At 38.2% G+C, this 20,793-nt stretch overlaps 1 protein-coding gene across 1 annotated transcript in view; it reads right to left on the bottom strand.

Moving 5' to 3' along the window:
- TSPAN7 (tetraspanin 7) overlaps positions 1 to 20,793 on the bottom strand; it is a 115,256-nt gene that overhangs the window by 93,846 nt on the left and 617 nt on the right. The gene's annotated exons all lie outside the window — the stretch shown is intronic.

Below are 20,793 nucleotides of genomic sequence, written 5' to 3'. Positions count from 1 at the left end.
GCTCTGAGACACATGAACAAACTCCCCATGAAACCTGGAATGTGAATACCACCTTGACTGGAAAGGGAACTAAAGAGGAAAAGAGAAAACACCAGCCAAGCACTCAGACTCACTTATCACTCCAAGTCGCATCTCAAATCATCTCCCAAACTCCAATTACAGCAATTAGTGGTCAAGGCAGAGCTCCCCCTCTAAGAATGTGGTTCAGCAAAGTAAGCAAGGGTTTCCATTCACTTTACCACAGACAACAGCTACTACTTACTGAGGTTAAATTCAACCACCAAAGTAGCCAACATTCTGGAAATTATCCTTTAAGAGAGAACTATATATTCTTTGTCTGCTTTCAAACAGCTAGTTTTATTTATTTATTTTTAAATAATCAAACATCTAGTTTTATTTTAACGTGGATGAACAACAAAAAAAAAAAAACCCTAGAAAATGCAAAGGGAATCCAGAAATTTATAGACAATAAAGCTCAGTACTTTATGATAGAGGCTAATACAAGTTTCCTATTTTACAACACAGGAACTATCCTCTAAGTCAGTCTTTCAGAGGTCTACACGGACCCTCCAAGTAAAAATAAAGCACTCACTAGATTCATATTAAAACAGGGTAAAATTGAGACCTCAGTCCAAGGGCATTATCCTTTATGAATGACCATATACATTCCACCTACTAGTCACAAGCTACTCATTAGTACTTGAGTTAAGTGTCCTTCTGCCGTGGAATATATCATCATTTAATAAATGTATATTTGAAGCTACATATTAAACATGATTATAGTGGTGGTTGTACACTGTACATATTTGTCAAAATTCACCAAATCTTACACTTAACATTGGTGAATTTTATTGCATGTGTGTGTATATATAAAATATGTGTATATAAAATATAAACTATGCATATATTTTATAAATGTATTTTATATGTAATGTATATATGTATGTATTTAATTTATAAAAGATATGTATATAAAATATATATGTGTATGTGTGTGTGTATGTGTATCTATCTATCTATATAAAATCTCTCCAACTAAGCTGATTAAACAATATCAATCTTATTAGAGCCCCATGGAACATGAATGTGAACTGATAATTCACTCCTAAAACACGGAAATAACAGTGACTAGGGAGGAAAAAGAGGGAAAGAAAAAAAAGCTCATTTATACTACAGCAGGGTTTCTCAGCCTTGGCACTACTGACATTTTGGGCCAGATGCTTCTTTGCTGTGGGGGACTATCTCGGGCATGTTGTAGGATGTTTAGCAGGACTGCTGGCCTCCACCCATCAGATGCCAGTCACATCTTCCTCCTTCGGCTGTGACGATGGGAAATGTTTCCAGACATTGCCAAATGTACCCTGCAGGCAAAACCACCCCGCAGTTGAGAATCTCTGCATTAGATCCTTATAACAAGATCTATTATGCAAATTCAGCTAAAGCTAGTGGTGAAAGATAACAATCCCAGAGAAAGAAAAAAAATGAGAATGTTGATGACTTAACAGGACACTTTCAAATACAGGAAATCAATACAATCAACGCCTTCCTCCACAGCTAATGAGCATAAGAAAATCTGGAAACATTGCAAGTACATTCTTCCAGGAGTTGTCATTAAACTTATGTGATAGGTTTCATAGCTATAAATAATCACTATTGACCAACTCTCTTTTAATAACTTCATAAATTGGTCATTTGTTTTAGTGCAACATAAAGGAATTAAAGAACTGATCATATACTCTTTGGAGAGAATGCAAATATGTCCCAGAGTTTCAATAAACTGACTTTTTAAAGCTCAAGTCCCTAAATCCAATATTTAGTCAAACTAAAAGAAAAATTGATACCACTTCTGCCTACAAATTAAACTAACAAAAGACATTAAATAAGGCCATATGTGAGACAGAGTGTGAGTAAATGGTTTGATCTGTTCATCTCCTAACATAAGATACCAGGTTAAAAGAAATAAACTGTTTAATAATTTCACGTTTGGAAATATATTCCAAGGAAATAACCCCCAAAAGAAATTAGATGCAAAATATTCAAAGCATTTCTGATATTAATTAGTGCACAACTCCCAATTCTGCAAACTAAGGCAAAGTAACAAACATAATGCTTTGTCAGACACATAGATGATGGTTGAAAGAAACCTGAGTTTCTAGTCCGATGCCCGGTCTCCAAATCACCGAGGGGACCCGAAGGTAATAAAGAGGGCTCACTGAGCATTCTCAGAAACTTTTTTTTTTTTTAAGTGCCTAGGTCAAGGCTCTAGGTAGTTCAGAAAAACAAAGAAACAAGCACAGTCAGATGGATAAATGACCTGGTTAACAGTTACATATTTTTGTGTTGTATACAAATTATTCATATGCAAATACTATATACAAATATACTGTATATAAACACAAGCAATTACATTTATAAAAAATTCTTAAAAGTATAATTTATTAGTCAAAAACTCTCTCAGACCACAGGATTTAGGGGGAAAATATGATGCCTTTTGTGGGGAAATGAAATATGATCCCAGAATTTATATGAGTGGGCAACAAATGAAAATATACACTCCCTCATTATTAACCAGGGGAACACAAATTAAAAGCATGGTGATACTATTAAACATGCACCAGATTGGAAAAATACTGAGAAGTTTAACAAGGTCAGGTGCTGGAGAAGATGCAAAATAATTAGAATTCTCACCAACTTACAACTACTTTTCAAAACAGTTTATTTTGCTAGGTTTGATTTATTTTTTAATATACTCCATATATGAGTGAAAACCAGAGGGGAAGGGGGGTGGTAGGAGGGTGAAATGGGAGAGGGTCAACTGTATGGTAACAGATGGACACTAAGCTTTTAGTGGTAAGTACACTGTAGTACATTCAGAAGTCAAAATATAAGTTTATATACATGAACCTTATATAATGTTATAAACCAATATTACCTCAATTTTTAACAAGTTAGCCGTATCTTTTAAGTTAAAGATGCACCTGCATCTTCACAAATGTTCAACAGGAAGCAAAAGAATGTTCATAGTAGCATTATTCATAAAAGCAAAGTGGGGACCACCCAAATGTCCAATAAGAGAATGGAGAGTTTGTGGTACAATCATACAGTAAAATACTATACAGCAATGAAAAAGAGCAAATACAATCGCAAGCAGCAACGTGGATGGGTCTCATACAACATTAAGTGAAAGAAGTCACAGAATACACTATTATTCAATTTATATAATGGTCAAAAATAGGCAAAAACAAAAGAGAGAGAAGATAGGTGGTACAACTATTAAGAAAAGCAAGGGGGTGGTAAATATGTCTGTAGATGTTTTCCCTACAGAGGGGAGGGGGCGGAGGAAGACATAATAAAGAGGGTCACTCAGAAGGCTTCTGGGGGTGCTGCCAATATTCTATTTCTTAACCTGGGAGGTTAACTACAATAAGCATTTGCTTTTTAATTACTCTTTAAACTGTACAAAAGTATTTTCATAGTCCTTTATGTTTCTTTCACAACGCAAAGGCTTAATTTTTCAAATACAAAGCAATATACACAACAATTTTGACATTTGCAAGTCCAAATCTGAGTAACATTAACTGGAAAAAGCAGAACTCAGTGTGTTTAAGATGATTACAAGTACATAGATATAAAGATACAATAACAAAGACCACAGGCTAATTGGAAGTGATATGATAAAGTCATGCTCATCGGGGCTTTTCTGGGAGGAGTGCTTAGGTTCATAATTTCAAACCTATCTGATATCACACAACAGATTAAATCTAGAGCTGATGGTGTCAAAAAATCAATATGCAAAAAGAGGGTCAATTGACAATGGGTTTAGAATAACCACAAGTCTCTGAACTGATGTTTAATAGGCACTATCAGAAGGCAAACACACAAGGTGGATTTGAGAGACTTAAGATTGTATACTCAAGACTAGATGTCAGCTGATTCTACAACTGATATTTATCAGCCACAGAAAATTTTTTGGTTGACAATTATATTTCATGGCAAAAATTTTTATTGTCATTATAAAGCAGAGTACTGTATTTTTTAAATTAGTGGTGATATAATCATAAAAGTAAAAATAGTGATTATATGTGTGAATAAGCCATGAAGCCACATCAGTTTGGATAAAGCAAATGAGTGGAGAAATTTTCAAGGTTAGGTGTAAGGAAAATGAGAGAGAAATAAAGGATCATGCAAATTTCAGGAAATGGCGGAATGGCCCACCCTAATTTCATTTGCTCATTCCAATCACAATTATATTTAACACCAGAGTGCTTTATATCATGGCCATCTCTTATTCACTCATGTGTAAACTAACCAAGACAGTCCTTTTCCATTTCTATTGCACGGTTTATATATCTCCCTTAAAAATAAATTTTTAAAAAATCAGGTTCATGTTTTTTTCATGCTAAAAGAATAATAAGGAAGGCAAATCTGAAACAGTCGATTGGCTTCTAAGTTATCTACTTCAACACAGATAACTGGAATGATCAGATTAACAATGGTCAGCAAACAGCAAAAAACACACTGAATTCTGCATCATCCAAATTCAAAATTATGGATCCTCCTTATTCTTCAGGTCTCAGCTCAAGTGTCACCTGCTCAGGGAGGTTTTCTGGGATCACTCTAACAAGTAAGCCCCCACACCACCATCCCATGAACTCTTTCTTGTAGAGAACTTATCACAATTTGAAAGTGTCATATTTGTTTTCTTTTTATTGTCTATTTTCCTCCCTAACCGAGCAGCTTGTTCATTCTGTTCGCTGCTAAATCCCAGAAACTGACACAGAACAGGCACTCAGTATTCCTAGAAAATTCCTTGAGCAAATGCAATGAATAAATATGGAAAGCTGACAGGTAAGCAGGTAAGTGATTATTATGTGAGTCCGATCAGCACACACCCACAAATTTAACTTAGTTTTGTAGGTGACATGAAAGAACTACCAGTTTTTATCAGATTGTTTTGTTTTAGAACAATTACTTCTACGGAATAGATAGGATGAAATGAGGAGGCTGGAGGTAGGGGACATAGGAAAACAGTGTAATGGTAAGAGAGGTGAGAGAGAAGACAGAGTCAGTGAGATGGGCAGAAGAAAAGTGATGTGTGAGCTACTTGAGAATTAGAATCAACGGAGCGTAGTGATTCATAGGATAAGAGTGAAGGTAAGGCCAAGAGAAAGTCCAGCACTTATAACTTAGGAAAGTGGATATAACAGATACATATATAAAGAAAGGAGATTTGGAGGAGGTAGAAATGAGAGGGGAAAAAAAGACAAACTCCATTCATTAGCTGCTGGAGAGGGGATATTGAGGGGGGCTGCCTTAACATACAAAAGACAATGTAACTTGGCACTTTCTGTTCAACTGAGACTTAACCTGAATGCAGCTTTTTTTCTCTCTCTGACCAGTGGCCCCATCTACAAATAGAGTCTTTAAAAAAAAACAAATCCTCCAAAATCCTTATTAGTTAAACTTTACAATTGTAGGGACCTGATGCAGAGGGCACTCAGCAGCCCCAGAAAAATATTGCCATGGTTACACAGGAACACTAGGTTTAGACAGGTCTGTTGAAGCTAGGCCCCGAGTCAACAGGCCCCAAGGTTCAAAGCACTTCCTTCTGCCACCTGACTGATCTGGGACAGGACAGTATCCCAGTTTGAATGATGGTACAACTAGAACACATGTGTATTAACTAATATAGTTTAAGGAATACTTTATGTTAATGATCTCTGTATTTGTAATGTATGATTTATTATTATCACTGCTGTTTGTGTATGATTGGTCCAAGGAGGCTCATCTATAGGATGGGATTTTAGCAGCCTGGGAGGGCATTCCTTTTTATAACTAGACCTTCTCCAGTGCCCTCCAATGTCTTAAATTCTTAACATCATCGCTAAGATAGTTAATTACCCTGATACAAACAAGAATTCCTTTTGCCATTCATAGGGAGTATGAATGACTGGTCAGATTATTGCCTGCAAACAAGTACAAGGGAGGAAGCAAGATCACTCCAGCTGACACTTTTACTTGGCAATTGTGCCAGTGAGCTTTATCTGTGTGTCCATTTGTGGATTAGATAACTATTTAAGCTAGTGTCAGCTCCATAGGAAAATGCCTGATGATTCCCGCTGCTTTCAGCTTTGTTTCTTTAAAGCAAAGAAAAAACTGCATCCCCAGCAGTTTTTAATGCCTTGGTTTCTGTCTTGTTCTAAGTGGTTGGGAACTTATAGCCATAAGAGACGAGTTCGTATCCTGACCATATTTAACAGCAGCTGGAGAAATAATACCCATGCAGTTTGGGGCAGTAATTTGCAGACTTTTAGGCATATGATTTTTTTTTTTTAATGAGAGTGGAAAGACTCGGGATTCTGATGTCTTGCCCACACCAGCCACAAACTGTAAAGGGAAAAAAGACACTTACAGATTCAGACCTTTGGAAGTGAATGGGCAGTTGCCCAGATGTTCAGGACGAACCCTAAGCCTGACATTAGGATCCTTTAGATAGTCTTCAGTGTCCACTATCTGTGAAGCACTGTAACTCTCACTTGAGAAACTGGAGTTTTGAGGTGGGAGGACAGGAAAAAATGTGAAAAGATGGCCCTGGCCTCAGTTTTCTACAAAAGAGCCATGTGGGATAACTATTCCCACTGAAGTTGTCAACTTTGACCTTTCTGGAAAAACAAGAATTCTCTGTGTATGAAGCCTTGACCAGCTTATAGAAGCCAAGGCTGGAACCAATAAGAACTTGTGCTTCAGGGCAGTGTGAATTCTCAAAGAGTACCCTCTAGCCCATCTACAAAGGTCTACCATGGAGAACTGTGCCCCTGACACTGAGCACTGGGCCAGCGCAGGTGGAGAGGTCCATTTTGAAGCCTCACTTACACATGACCTTGGACTAAATTCTGGATCTCAGCTGCCTCTTCTCAAAATGAGGAGCAGTAATTACTACCTCAACAGGTCGTTATGAAGATGAAACAAGATAATGCATGTGAAGTGTTTAATACTATCCTTGTCCTTTAGTAAATGCTCAATAATCATGTAGCAGCTATTAATAGTAAGAAGACAACAACATCACCATGACCTAAATACAGTGAGCTGCATACAGTCGGTACTCCCTTGTTGCTGCCAGGATCATTTGTAAGTCTTACTTTGCTCCATGTGGATCACTCAGCACTTTTCTCTCTTCTAGCAATAAAAATCCACTTTGAGAAAAACCATTTAAATCAAGAATAAAAATATCTTCTCTAACTCAGACCACTAAATAACACACCTATCAGCTATCAAAGCCTTGTCTGCCTTAGGTTTTTTTATTTTTTGACTAAGTATGAAAAACACACCAAAATATATTAAAAGCTTAACTGTTTCATGATCAGTGCTACACTAGAAACCCTCTCAACTCACATGATCAGGAAATACATATATATATATACACACACCAATGTTCACCAAAGCATCACTTCTTACAAATAAACAGGAAATGAGTGTCCATGGGTAGGAAAATGGATAAATAATGATATATGCATTCAAAAAATGGACTAGATGAGAGGTCAGCAAACTTTCTTTGTAAAGGGCCAGACAGTAATTATTGCTTTGCAAGCCGTACAGTCTCTCTCACAACTACTCAATTCTGCTGCTTATTTACAAAAAGAGGTGGCTGGCGAGATTTGGCCCATGGGCCATCGTTCGTTTACCCCTGAACCCTTGATCCACAGCTATTAACATCGAAACATGTCAAACGTCAGAACAATATGCACAACATGATTCATTTACACAACGTTTAAAAATCTTAAGGCAATACTTTATAGTAATTGTGGATGTGTACATATTAGTAAATGTGTAAAAATAGGCTCAACTGATAAACTCTGAACTCATGACAGAAGATGTACGAGAATCAACCATAATTTTTTGTATATTTCCTTAAAATCCAAATATCCAAGCCCAAAACAACTGAGGCTTAATGCCAAGACCTGATAAAGCTGGGTGGCAGACACGTGGATAATTATCATATTATTCCCTTAGTATTTTATTTGAAATGCAGCCCCCAAATTTCTTTTTAAATATTCAATAGGAACAGGCATTTCCCTTTATTTTGAGGAGACAAGACTTAAAAATCAAGTTGAATGTGTTTTTGCTCTGCATTAATTTAATCCAATTGCTAAAATAGACCGGGCTGAGGAGCTGCCATGTTATAAATGAGACGAGGTGGTAAATACAGGCATCCCGTCTTTGACAAACCAAAGAGAACTATATAAACATGCCCAGGAAAAAAAATTGTTTTTGAAACAGTATTCACTGTTTTCTTAATTAGGAAAGTAATTCATGCTATGTGTAAGGGGAGAAGAAAAACCCTGAAAAATAATGGCAAGCACAAAGGAAAATGTAAACCGTGAATCACCTACCGCCCAACCATGACTATTAACATTCTGATGTGGGTCCCCATCTAGGACTTGTTATGTGCATTTTTTAACTTAGAAAAAAATGGTATACCGTATATACATATTGTTTTGTAGACAGTTTATTTGAACAGATTTTATTAGAATATTCATTTATGCATCTTTTTCCTGTATTTTTACCTCAAAATGGTTCGCACGCTTCACACAAAGAGTTCACTATTGATATCTTAGCTCAAAAGACTTCGATCCCAGTTGCCAACCACGTGGAGAAGTGCATTTCACCTCCATTTGTCGTCTAGACCAAATCAAAGCCCCCCAAAGCCCTCATTGAGCCACGACTCAGAGCTGCCTGTTCTAAGTTGTTTGTAAAAATTGTCTGGCTAGCTACCACCTCTGTAGACCAGGACCATTTGATGAAAAATACAACATACAAAGCAGTTACCTGTTTGTCCTCAAAACATCTCTGAAGGATATAAACTAAAACAACTGCCAACCTTACTTTGTAAACAGAGCAGCTGCTGTTAAGGAGATTAATAAGTAACTTGCTCCTACCCTATAGCAGAACCTTCATCCCTTAAACAAGACTTACTGGAAACTCAGGCTTCCATCAGTGCTGCGGGCTGAGTGCTTTGCTACACCTGTTACACCTATTATCAGCAAGCAATTTAGCATCAACTGCATTTATAACTTTGGGCTTCCTGTGCAGCTGAAAAGAATACTGTTTACAAATTCATGCCACTTACATGAACAAATTGGGCTTTTCTCAACTTTGCATCTTCACATCAACCTCCTCTTTTAACGCCAAATCTGCCTTTCTGATAACTTCATCCACCTAATCACCCTTCTTGGTTAGCCATGGAGCTTTACTATTAGGAAGGAGGAGGAAACAAGGAGAAAAGGAATCATGCCCCTGTGGTCATAGCTCACCGGAACCATGAAAAGTCACTCTTCCAGGCCAGAAGGGAAAAACAAGCATGGGCTGCTGTAGATCTGTCCAGGAACCTACATAGTCTAGTGGCCAGGAGTTCACTGGTCCCACTCAGCTCTCCACCACTCCCATTGACTTAGATTTCCCCTTTCCCTGCCATTTCTCCCCATGTTTCTTTCTCCTGTCCCTACACCAGCTGTCTCTCTTACATCTCAAGTTCAAATGCCTAAAAAAGAACTGCTCCATTCAGATCTTACAAGCCTGATCATCTCAAGTTCTACTGACCAGCCAACAAGCAAATATCCAAGGGTCAGATCCTTTCCCCTGATCAATTAACTGTGACCATGGTGGATGGAGGGATGGGCCAGGAAGTATAGAGATGGCCAAAACTAAAGAATTGCCCAGGACCACTTCTGCCAGCAGAAGACTAAAATGAACCAGCTTCTGAGAGCTGGCCTGGCTTTTAAATCTACTGGTGTCTCAAACTAAACACATCATATTAGTCTCAAACCAACTTCTTCTAAAGTCTGCAATTCCATGAGGGCATCACCATTATCCAGGTTCTTCAAGCAAATAACACTGAGGTTCTCACTCATTCACAATTGTCCTTCCCACATTACAAAGTAGCTTACCACTGTCCTCTACTCTTCATTCCCGTTGTCACCCTGTATTATATCTTTGTTCTTTCCTAGTTGACCTGGTTTCACCACTTGTTGCCTTCCTTATTCCAACTCAGTCAACTTCAGAGTTGTCCACACTGCTTTCACAGGACAATGGCAGAGTCGAGTAGATGCAACAGAGACCACATGGCCCACAAAGCCTAAAATATTTACTATCTGGCCCCTTACAGAAACAGCGTACTGGCTCCTTCCCCAGAGCAGTAGTTCACAAAGTGTGGTCAGTAGGACAGAGCTGGTCAGCAAACTGTTATCAATCTAAAATGAAAAGGAGCTTGCATCAGAATATAAATAGATTTTTTTTTCTAACAAGATTTTCTTAATGAAGAAAGCAGTATGTTAGTTAACAGTCTGGTACTGGCTCTGCACCTCACCATAACTGTTTACTTGACTTTATTGTACTTATGCCATATAATTGTAAACATTTTATAAGCAAATACATTGATTTTTTAATTTAATTGCTTCTGAGTCCCCAGCTTGGTTAAAGTCTCTCTGAATCCCTATATTGTACACACAATCTCTATACTTTCTTACAGAATTTGGTTTTGTGTTTATATCTAAGCATTTAAACCAACTAGAAGTTTTAATATAATTCAAGTAAGGGCTCCATTTTTTTCCCACGTGTGCAGTAGCACCAGCATCATTTAAACGTGGCTTTCTGTCACTAAAATCAATATCCCTTTTCATATATTAAATCATATATACTAGAATTTATTTCTGGATTTGTTATCATTTCATGGTCCTATTTGTCTCTCTGTAAGTCAACGTCATATTGAATCAATTAGTGACTTAATAGTTGTATTAGTTACGCATAGCTACACGATACTATTACCATAAATTTAGAGACCTAAAACATCACACAATTATTATCTCAGAGTTTATGTAGGGTCAGGAGTCTGGGTACCGCTCAACTATGTCTTCTGTTTCAGGGTCTTCCAAAGCTTCAATTAAGGTGTTAGGTGGCTACGGTCTCATCTGAAGCTTAAATGGGGACAGATCTGCTTCCAAGATCACTTGATTGTTGATATCATTTTGCAGGCTGCCAAACTGAAGGCCTCAGTTGCTTTCGGTCAGCAGGAGACTGCCCTCAGTTCCTTGCCATGTGGTCCTCTCCACAGGGTAGATCACAGCATAGAAGCTTGCTTCTTCAAAGCCAGCCAGGGACAGAGTCTCTCAGGAAGATAGACACCACAATCTTATCTAATATGATCATGTACATACATTCAAACACCTTTGCTGTATTCTATTGGTCAGAAACACAGGTCCTGCCCACACCCAAGTGAAGGACGTTATACAAGAATATCATAAATGGGATCATGGTGGCCATTTTATATAAAATAGCATATTCTGATAACACTGGTAAGGCACACACTTCCTTTTCCCCTCATATTTCTCTTGATTTCAGAGGCATTCACTCTTCTACCTAAATATTATTTTATCAAATGCCACCCCCCCTAAAAAATCCTTTTGGGACTCTACTTGGAATTGCTTTGAACACATTTTTTTTAAACTGATGTTTTTATAATATTAAATCTCCCCAATCAAGAACACAATGTCCTTTAATCTGTTCGGATCTTATGACCCTCAGTAAGATTTTAGTTTTCTTCATACAAGAGCTTTGTCTTTCTTGTTAACTTTATTATGAAATAGTTATGATTTCTGTTGCTACCGAGACTGAAATTTTCCCTCCTCTCCTTTTCTAAGGCTTATGATAAAATGAAATGCAATTAATTTTTAAATTTTTATTTTGCTCCTAGTCACTTCACCAAATTCTCATAGTAGTTTTTTATCTTTAAACTAGACTCTATTAGGTTTCTTAGAATACAACAATTGAATCTGTGAAGAGGTAATTTTATCTCTTCTTTTTCCAACACTGAATTATTTTTTGTCTTACTACATTTGTAGATAAACCAAAATCACAAATAATAATGGTAACCAAGAATCTCCGTCTAGTTCCCAACTGATTCAAATGTTTCTAGTATTACACTACTTGAACAAATATTTACTGTTGGTTTTAACAACTGTTGAATGGAAATCATCTCAACTAATAAAAAAAAATAATAGTGGATACTCCACCCTCAAGGAAGTAGAGCATAACTCCCCACTCCTTAAGTGTGAGCTAGGCATTGTGGTTTTCTTCCAAAGGGTACAGTGTGGCAAGGGGGAAAAAGAGTAACTTTACAGTGAGAAATCTGACAAACTATCTCAGCCAGGTAACCAAGGTCAATATCAACAGTGATAAGTCATGCTGATAGCATGTACTGTTCAGACGATGGGAGGAAAATGTCACTTAACCCCTTTGATCTTCCTCCCCAAACACATAACCCTTGTCTAATCATGAGAAAAATATCATACAAATCACAGTTGAGGGACATTTGTACAAAGTACATGACTCTTCAAAACTGTCAAAGTCATCAAAACAAGGGAAGTCTGAGGAACGGTCATAGCCAAATGAAGTCTAAGGAGAAATGACTACCAAACATAATACGGTAGCCTGAATGGGATATTAGGTACAAACTCAGAAAATCTGAATGAAGTATGGACTTCAATTAATAGTGAATCAATCTTGGTTCATTAACTGCAACATATAAATGTACCATACTGTTGTAGGATGTGAATAATAGGACAAACTGTGTGGTATATGGGAACTCTATGTACTATCTCCATAATTTGTCTGTTCTAAAATTAAGTTTATTTTAAAAAAGAATAAGGAGTCATCAATTTCTCATTTGATTTTTTAGCTGAAATATAGCTGATGTACAATATTATATAAGTTACAGTTGTACAGCATAGTGAGTCACAATTTTTAAAGGTCATACTCCATTTATAGTTATTATAAAATATTGGCTATATTCTCTATGTTGTACAATATATCCTTGCAGCTTATTTATTTTATACATTTTATACAAGTTTATATTCATTTACTCTAAATAGGACTACCCTTATCCCAGTGACAGGGCTAAATTCAGCGACCTAAACTCATTATGTTTTTGGTTTCAACTCAAACCCTTCTGGAATCCCAGCTCTCTTTGGTAGCAAACTATAAAACCTGAAAAGTTAATCACCCTTAATTTCCAGGATAGGGAGTGTTCTGATCAATTTATTCATTTAACAAATATTAACACAATACCTCCCATATGCATATGCAAGAAATTAAGAAGCAACACTCTACACTATAAGAAATAATGCTGCCAAAATATATGTGTCACACTACAAAGCACTTGAATGTCATTTAACCTTCACTACTTGACTGAGGCAGATATCTTCTATTCTGAAGAGGAAACTGAGGCCCAGAGAGAGCATGTGACTTGCCTAAGTTCACACAGCAAATGTCCAAGCCAAGACTACACACAGGACTAGTTTTAAATCCCCTGCAATAGAAGGCAATAGCTAAAAGAACACCAAGAGAGTGATACAGTTTAGAATATGAAGCAGAAATTGGAAGAAGAAAGAAATCTTGAAAAGCTCCATCAGAAATAGAAATTGAACACAAGTAGAGATGAGGATGTGGAAGGGATGTTTAGGAACATTTACCACCCAGCTGCATTATCAAGCTTTGGGTTCCTTTTCAACCTAAGGTCTTTGAGAAGTCCTAACACATTCCCTAGAAATCATAAACTCTCAAATACTGTCTGTGGAACGGTGAGAACAAGGAACTGACCCAGGAATTCTATACATCATTATGATTATGTTTGAAGAATGGGAATTGAGGTGCAGAGGCAATGTCAATTCACTAAGAAACAAGCATTGGTAGTCTGAGGCAAAAATAAAAGTCCCTACATTGGTGGGGGAAGAAGATTGATTACTCAATAGTCATGGTAACTAGTAACCACCGCCACCCACTTCTTAACCTATTTAATCAGTGGCAATTCACCTCTAATCATCAACAACTCAACTAGTTTCAGGAAACATACTTCTGGCTAATTACAATGACAGCCTCACACAATTCAAGGTCAACCAATCAGCAGCAGATGCACTGCGGTGACTGCTTCTCAGAGGCAAACAAGTCTCACCCAAATAGCCATGGTTCTAGGGCCAGGGTCAGCCACTCCTGCCTCTGTAACCAAAGCAACCATCAAACACCACCACACTTGCCCAAAAGATCAGAAATTCACTCATAAACCGTGCTTGGCTAGTACAGTTCTCCCTGTGGTAAGTAAAGAATTCCAGATTTTTGTTTTACATATTGGATGACGGTCTAATCTTTTGACAGAGGGCAAACCAAGCCTCTTCCCCACTTTTCAGTACAACCATAAACAAATACATTCCCCCTAAAGAATGGAAACGACTGTAAACTCTAAGAATTCAATTGCAGACACTTGGCAGAGACTAGTTCATTGGGTGATAAAAATACTGGATTGCCTATATATTGCTTGTAGAACCTTCTCCTCAAACTAGCTTTATGGTACTACAGATCACTACAGGAAAGCATATGGTAAGTATTTATAACAAACTGCATCGCAGGCCAGAGTCACATCCGAGGAATGAGAATCATCTTGGGAATGGTTTAAAAAAATACATACCCAGGCCCCTCTCCAGATCAATTAAAATTGAAACTTCATGAGCTAGGACCAAACATTTGTGTTTTTAAAAGCCCCTTAGTGATTCTAACGAGCACTCCTCTAGTTAATGACTAGCAAGTTCTCCTAGGAATGACAAGGCCGTTTTGGTTCACTAAGAGACCCTGGAGACCTAGCCTCAGACTTTTCAGCAAAGCAGATGCAATCAATAGGCCAATGCTAGATTACTCAATGGCTAGATATTCCCTAGCTATCTCCAGATCCAAGAGACACAAGATGGACCGGGCCTGCTCCTGCTGTCGTATACTGAGTTCTCTGAATCAGTGGTTCGCAATCCTACCTGCACAGCTGAATCACCTGGGAGATTATTCTAAAACTATGAATGCTGGCACCCTCCTCCAGGCCAACTGAATCAGAATCTCTCTCAGAGTGCCTTAGCACTCCTTAGGCAATCCTGATGGGCAAACAGGGTGGAGAATCATGGATCTAGATTTTTCACCTAGTACCTGCAACTGACCCACTCCATCCTCTAGTACAAGGCAACTGCAAGCTCTCCTAAAATAAATGATGATGAAAAAGCCTATCATACCTTAAAAAGAAAGCACAAAGAAAATCTTCCACAGTAGAATTGTGATCCTTAATTCTCACCGAATTATTTCACAGGCTTACATGTTCACGTGATCGAGAAACCAAAGGGAAAACAAGACAAAGAAAAACCCTCTGTCTCCCCTCGCCCCTGTGTCTTTTTCTTGATGAATATGGGGGCTCTATATAAAAGGGGACAAAAGTGTTCAGCCAAGAATGAAAAGCATTCTGTCAAGGCAAGTGGGATAACAGCCAAAAAAAGACATTTAAAAGCAGCAATCCACTGATCTGCTTGTCATGAGGAGATAACCCAAATTGGAAGCTGCTAAAATGGGTCCAAAGGAGAAAAAGACATAAGAACATATTTTTAAAGTGCACTTCAAATTGCTTTAGCAGTGCATTAGTCACCTATGTCAAAGGTTTTACATGTTTAAACAAAGAAACACTGTCACCTTCTGAGGTGCTTGCTTAAAACTACGTAACGCTGAACAGTCAATGAATCATAAGTAATGTAGCTCACGGTAGGGTCAAATCAAGAACTCTAGCTATAATTAAAATTGAGAAAAGTATTTCATTCTATCTGGGTAAAAATTCAGCTAGTTTCTAAGCAACTATTGAGTGGAAAAGACTTAATGTTCCCCAAATGCTATAAAAGGTAGTGCACATATCCTAATTGCATATTGCACAGAAGAAGTAAAGTTGATTAAATAAGGAAAAACTCTTCAGGTTATAATGCACAAGTCCGTAATAAACATGAAGGGTTATCATCGTAGTAACAGAACACAGCAGAGCAATGACCCATTTAACATCAAGCGCCCTACACCCCACCATACTTTGATCTCTGCTGCTTCCACGTGAAATTAATCCAGCAAGGTCTGCACCAGATTAGAAGACACACGGGCCTTCACACCTGGTGGGAAGAAATTAGATGAGCAGAAAAAACAGCAGCAACCTTCAGAGCTTCGTTCCCATTTGTCCAACTTCAGTCCCTGATGACCAGATGAACTTAAAAGAGGATGTGCTTCAGTAAGCCTGTTCCAACCAGGAACACTCCCCTCAACATTCAAAAGCTTTTTAAAAATTGAAAAGTAGATACCAATATCTATTAGAATAACCCAACTATTGCCATTTTAGATGCTCTATTGAATCACTCACAATCAACTACCTATTTAATTAGTACCATGCAATGTAGAGATACAGATATAAAGGACTTCCAGTTAAAGATGATGAATTGAACACATCCATTTACCTTGGCTATCTCCCAAAACTCCACTGAAATGACACTAAAAGGATTTTTTTTTAATCCACAATAACAAAGAGAATGGAAGAGGAGACAACCGCAATGACATTTTGGAAGCTGAGAAAAAGCCAAATCCTATGGCAGCTGTGAGAAAAGCCAAGAATAAAATATTTGCACACAAACACCCCCCAGAAGGCAGCTCCATGCACTCCTGGGACTAGGGATGAAAGGGGGTAAAATAAGGAGAATCTGGTAAAAAGCTTTATGAAAAGCAATTAGATCCCTTCCAACTTCTAGTCTCTGCCTTCTCCCCCATTCCAGCATGGGTTCATTTTCTAGGGAGGGTGAAGTGAACTGGGGGACAAAAGCACAGTGAACATTGGATTCTACACTTGAAACAGGAGCTTAAACAAGGGTTTATATATTACATGCAGAGATACCCATATCCCTAACCTTTTTCATCCAGAGAGAAGATTGGGAGATTCTTCTATAGGAAATCTCATTAGACCAAAGGAAAAGACCTAAAGAGACGGACTTTGGTCTCAAAACTCAACTTACAATCAACAAACTCCTACTTCATGCTAAGAGCTTCCAATCAGCATTTTCAGTGCTCTACTCTTAAACATATACAGAACAGAGAGCAAATGGTTACCAGAAATTTGAGGTAAATCTGTAACATGCCAGAAAACAGAAAAGCTTGGAGGAAACTATGCAGAAAGAAGCAAACGTTAAAAAAAAATCATTAATATTGTCAGAGGGGTTTTAAAATGATACCACATTTATGAAACAAGAGCAGGGTGCTAGAAAAACAAACAGACTCCAACAGAGAGCTCCTAGAAATCAACGTATAAAACAGATTGAAAAACGTAGTAGCAGGCAAGATAAAGTGAGAGATCTCCCAGAAAGTAGAACAAAAAGACAAAGAGAATTAGAAAATAGAAGGGGAATAATTAGATGATCTAAGAGGTCCAACAGCGAAAGAGAACAGAGAAAATGAAGGGAAATAAATTTAAAACAAAATAAACAAACAAACAAGAAAACAGTTCAAGAAAACTTCCCCATACAGAAGGACCTGAGTTTGCAGATTGAAAGGGTGCAAAGGAAAGAGATAAAAACAGACATATAGCAATTGTGAAATTTCAGAGCACTAAGAACAAGAAAGAGATTCCAGAAGCTTTCAGAGAAGAGAAGCAGAATTTAAGAAGAATCAAAATAACATGTGATTTCTCAACAGCAACAAGAATAAGAAAACCTGGGAGAGAAGAAGAAGAGACAGAAAAATTCTTGATGCTACTAGTCTACCAACCATTTTAAGCTCAAATGTCTTCTGGTCCTAAATCTAAACCAAGGTAAGAGAAGAGAAATAGTACTATTAAAATGATTCACAGAGAACCTGAGGAAAAAATTCTGCCTAATCTTTCCTCCATCTTCCAGTTAAAAGCACACTAAGATCATCCTTTCTGTTAGTTACCTGACATAACTTCAGAGGTTATGACAAGTATGTGAGTACCTACTATGTGCCAGACAGTTTTAGGTGCTAGAGAAAGATAAATTTATCAACTGCATTTACTGAATTGGTAAATGACTCTTATAGACAGTATTTTCTTCATGATCTTGCATTTGGCAAAGAATTCTTAGCTATGACACCAAAAGCACAAGCAACAAAAGAAACAGCTAATTTGGATTTTATCAAAATAAAAAACTGTTGTATTTCAAAGGACACCATCAAGAAAGTGAAAAAACAACCCACCAAATAGGAGAAAATATTTGCAAATGCTATATCTGATAAGAGACTTGAATTAATATATAAAGGGCACATACTACTCAATAATAAAAAAGAGTAACCCCAATTTTTAAAAGGGCAAAGGCTATGAATAGACATTTCTTCAAGGAAGATACACAAATGACCAAAAAACACATTAAAAAGATGCTCGACATCATTACTCATCAGGGAAATTCAAATCAAAACCATAAGGAGATACCTACTAGAATGGCTAGAATCAAAAAGTCAGGTAATAACAAATGCTAGGGAGGATGTGGAGAAATTAAAATCTTCATATGCTGCTGGAAGAAATGTAAAATGGTGCCATCTGTATGGCAGTTCTTCAAATGATTAATCACAGAGTTACCACGTGACCTAGCAATTCCAATCCTAGGTATCCTAGGTATCTACCCAAGAGAAATGGAAACTTATGTTCACACAAAAACTTGTACATAAATGTTTATAGCACTGCTATTCATAACAGTCAAAAGATAGGAACAACCCAAACGTCTATCAGTGGACAAATGAGTGAACAAAATGTGATATAATGCTCCATACGATGGAGCATTATTTGGCCAGAAAAAGGACTAAACATGGATGAATTTTGAAAACGTTTTGCTAAGTAAAAGCAGCCATTCATGAAAGACGACATACTATATGATTTCATTTAAATGAAATGTCCAGAAAAGGGAAATCTTCAGAGACAGAAAGTAATTAGTGATTGCTTAGGGTGGTGGGGGTTGTTGGAGGGGAAAGGGGAATGATAGCTAAAGGGTATGGGGTTTCTTCTTCAGGTAATGAAAATGTTCTAAAATTGACTGGGGTGATGGTTGCACATATCTGCAAATACACTAAAAACCACTGAATTGTACACTTTAAAAAGGGTGAATTATATGTTAGTGAATTATATCTCAATAAAGCTGTTTTTAAAAGAAAAAAAAGCATTTAAGGTACAATGGAAAACACAGCATGTGGACCATGGCTTATTAATGAAAATGTCTTACTTAAAATACCCTTGCATCTGAAGACATCTCATTCTTTGGTTGTGAAGTATGAAATGATTACTGAATGCTATTTGACTGAAATGACTGAAAAATGCTTCATTTTGTTTAGCACGCTATAATTTTATTTAAAACTAGACAAATCTTAAAAGTAGGAAAAACGTAAAATGCAGGCACCAAGGGAACTTCAGAGGACATAAAATTCAGTGGTTAAGATGTATTAGGGGGCATTAAGTAATTAGATGCATGGGGTGTTTGTGTTGGCGGGGGAGGTTAAAGAGCTCATATGAAAAGGCTTGATCCAGAAGACTCCCTTTTTTACCAGCCTGCAGTGATGCTGAAAGATTTTTCAGAAAACTAAATATAATTACCCATATATGATTTACTCCAGTAACAAATAGGAAGTCTAGTAAATACTAAAAGGCCAAACACAAAGAGATTTAAGGAAACAAATAAAAAACAAAACCAGTTCCCAGGAATGGCTACTGGGACGTTTCAGCAACCAGGATGCATTATTGTTTTCGCTAAGAAGAACATAATATATGATCTGTACAGAGCTCACAATTCCACTGCTGAGATTTTTCAACCTGCGTCGTTTTCAATCCAAATAAAGTCCATTTCTGGTTTGCCCTGTGTGATATACCAGTTAATTTATCTTATCTCATTGCAGAGTTCTTGGTATGCCTGGTCCCCAGAGTCCAGTTTCCCGACCTGAAGAATCACCAGAGCCCGTGACAAGGAATGTTCGCGGAGGCGGGGGAGGGGGCATTAGGGATTTTTTTTTCCATCCTTAATAAACCTCAGTTCCTGACTTGGTCATTACAAACAGCCTGGTTCACCATTAAGCCGAGTCTGGGTACCTCATAAAGCACTGTGCCTCAGTTTCAAGCCAAAATTAGGGCTAATGGGGAGGGGGGAACAACCAAAGACGGGATTGGTTTTTTTCTGCAGAGCCTCAGGTTTCAAAATGACTGCCTTAAAAGCTGAAAACCCAGATTATTTGGGGGGTGAGGGGGTGATGACACACATTCATTCTTCTGCGGGGTAGCTGTGGCTTGGTGTGGGAAAGGGGGACTTGGGAGAAGGAAGTCGTCTAGATGGAAAGAGAAATAACGGGGAATGGTCTTTAGGTACCACCCACTTCAAGTGAATCACTGCAGTGTCAGCCCTGCACTGATTCCACGAATTGCCAAACACGATGAGGTAAGGTACAAGCCTGGAGCGCCCCCCTCCTCCTCCCGCGCGCAGAAGGGCGCATCGCTCCGCGAGGTGCACCATGCAGCCCCTCGAGGCTTCAGCTTAGGGGCTGACGTCACCCTTCTGCATTGAGCTTCAAGGACCCGTAGCAGCACCAGTTAGATGGGGAGTAGAGTTGGGGCGCTATTGCCATCACCAAGTGGCGGGGGTCCTCCCGCAGGGCTCTGCGGACTGGGTTCACGCAATGAGAAAAAGACCAGATGAGTGTAAGGGTGGAGGGGAGTGGGAAAAGGGTCGTTAAGCACCATCTCCTGGGTCGCCAAGAAAGCTCGAAGATGCCCCTGGTTTATGTAAGACCCTTTCCCCTCCGTGCGTCTCCGCCCGCCCCCCCATCCGTGTGCTTCGGGGCCTTTGGTCGCCCTTGCCCAGCCAGGCAGTACAGGGCTCCTGGCGCCTGCCTCCCGCAGCCCCAAGGGGTCAGGAATAACTGGGAATCTGG

This window comes from Camelus bactrianus, chromosome X (assembly GCF_048773025.1).
Source record: "Camelus bactrianus isolate YW-2024 breed Bactrian camel chromosome X, ASM4877302v1, whole genome shotgun sequence".
NCBI lineage: Eukaryota > Metazoa > Chordata > Mammalia > Artiodactyla > Camelidae > Camelus > Camelus bactrianus.
This window is presented reverse-complemented; position numbering and strand designations above follow the sequence as displayed.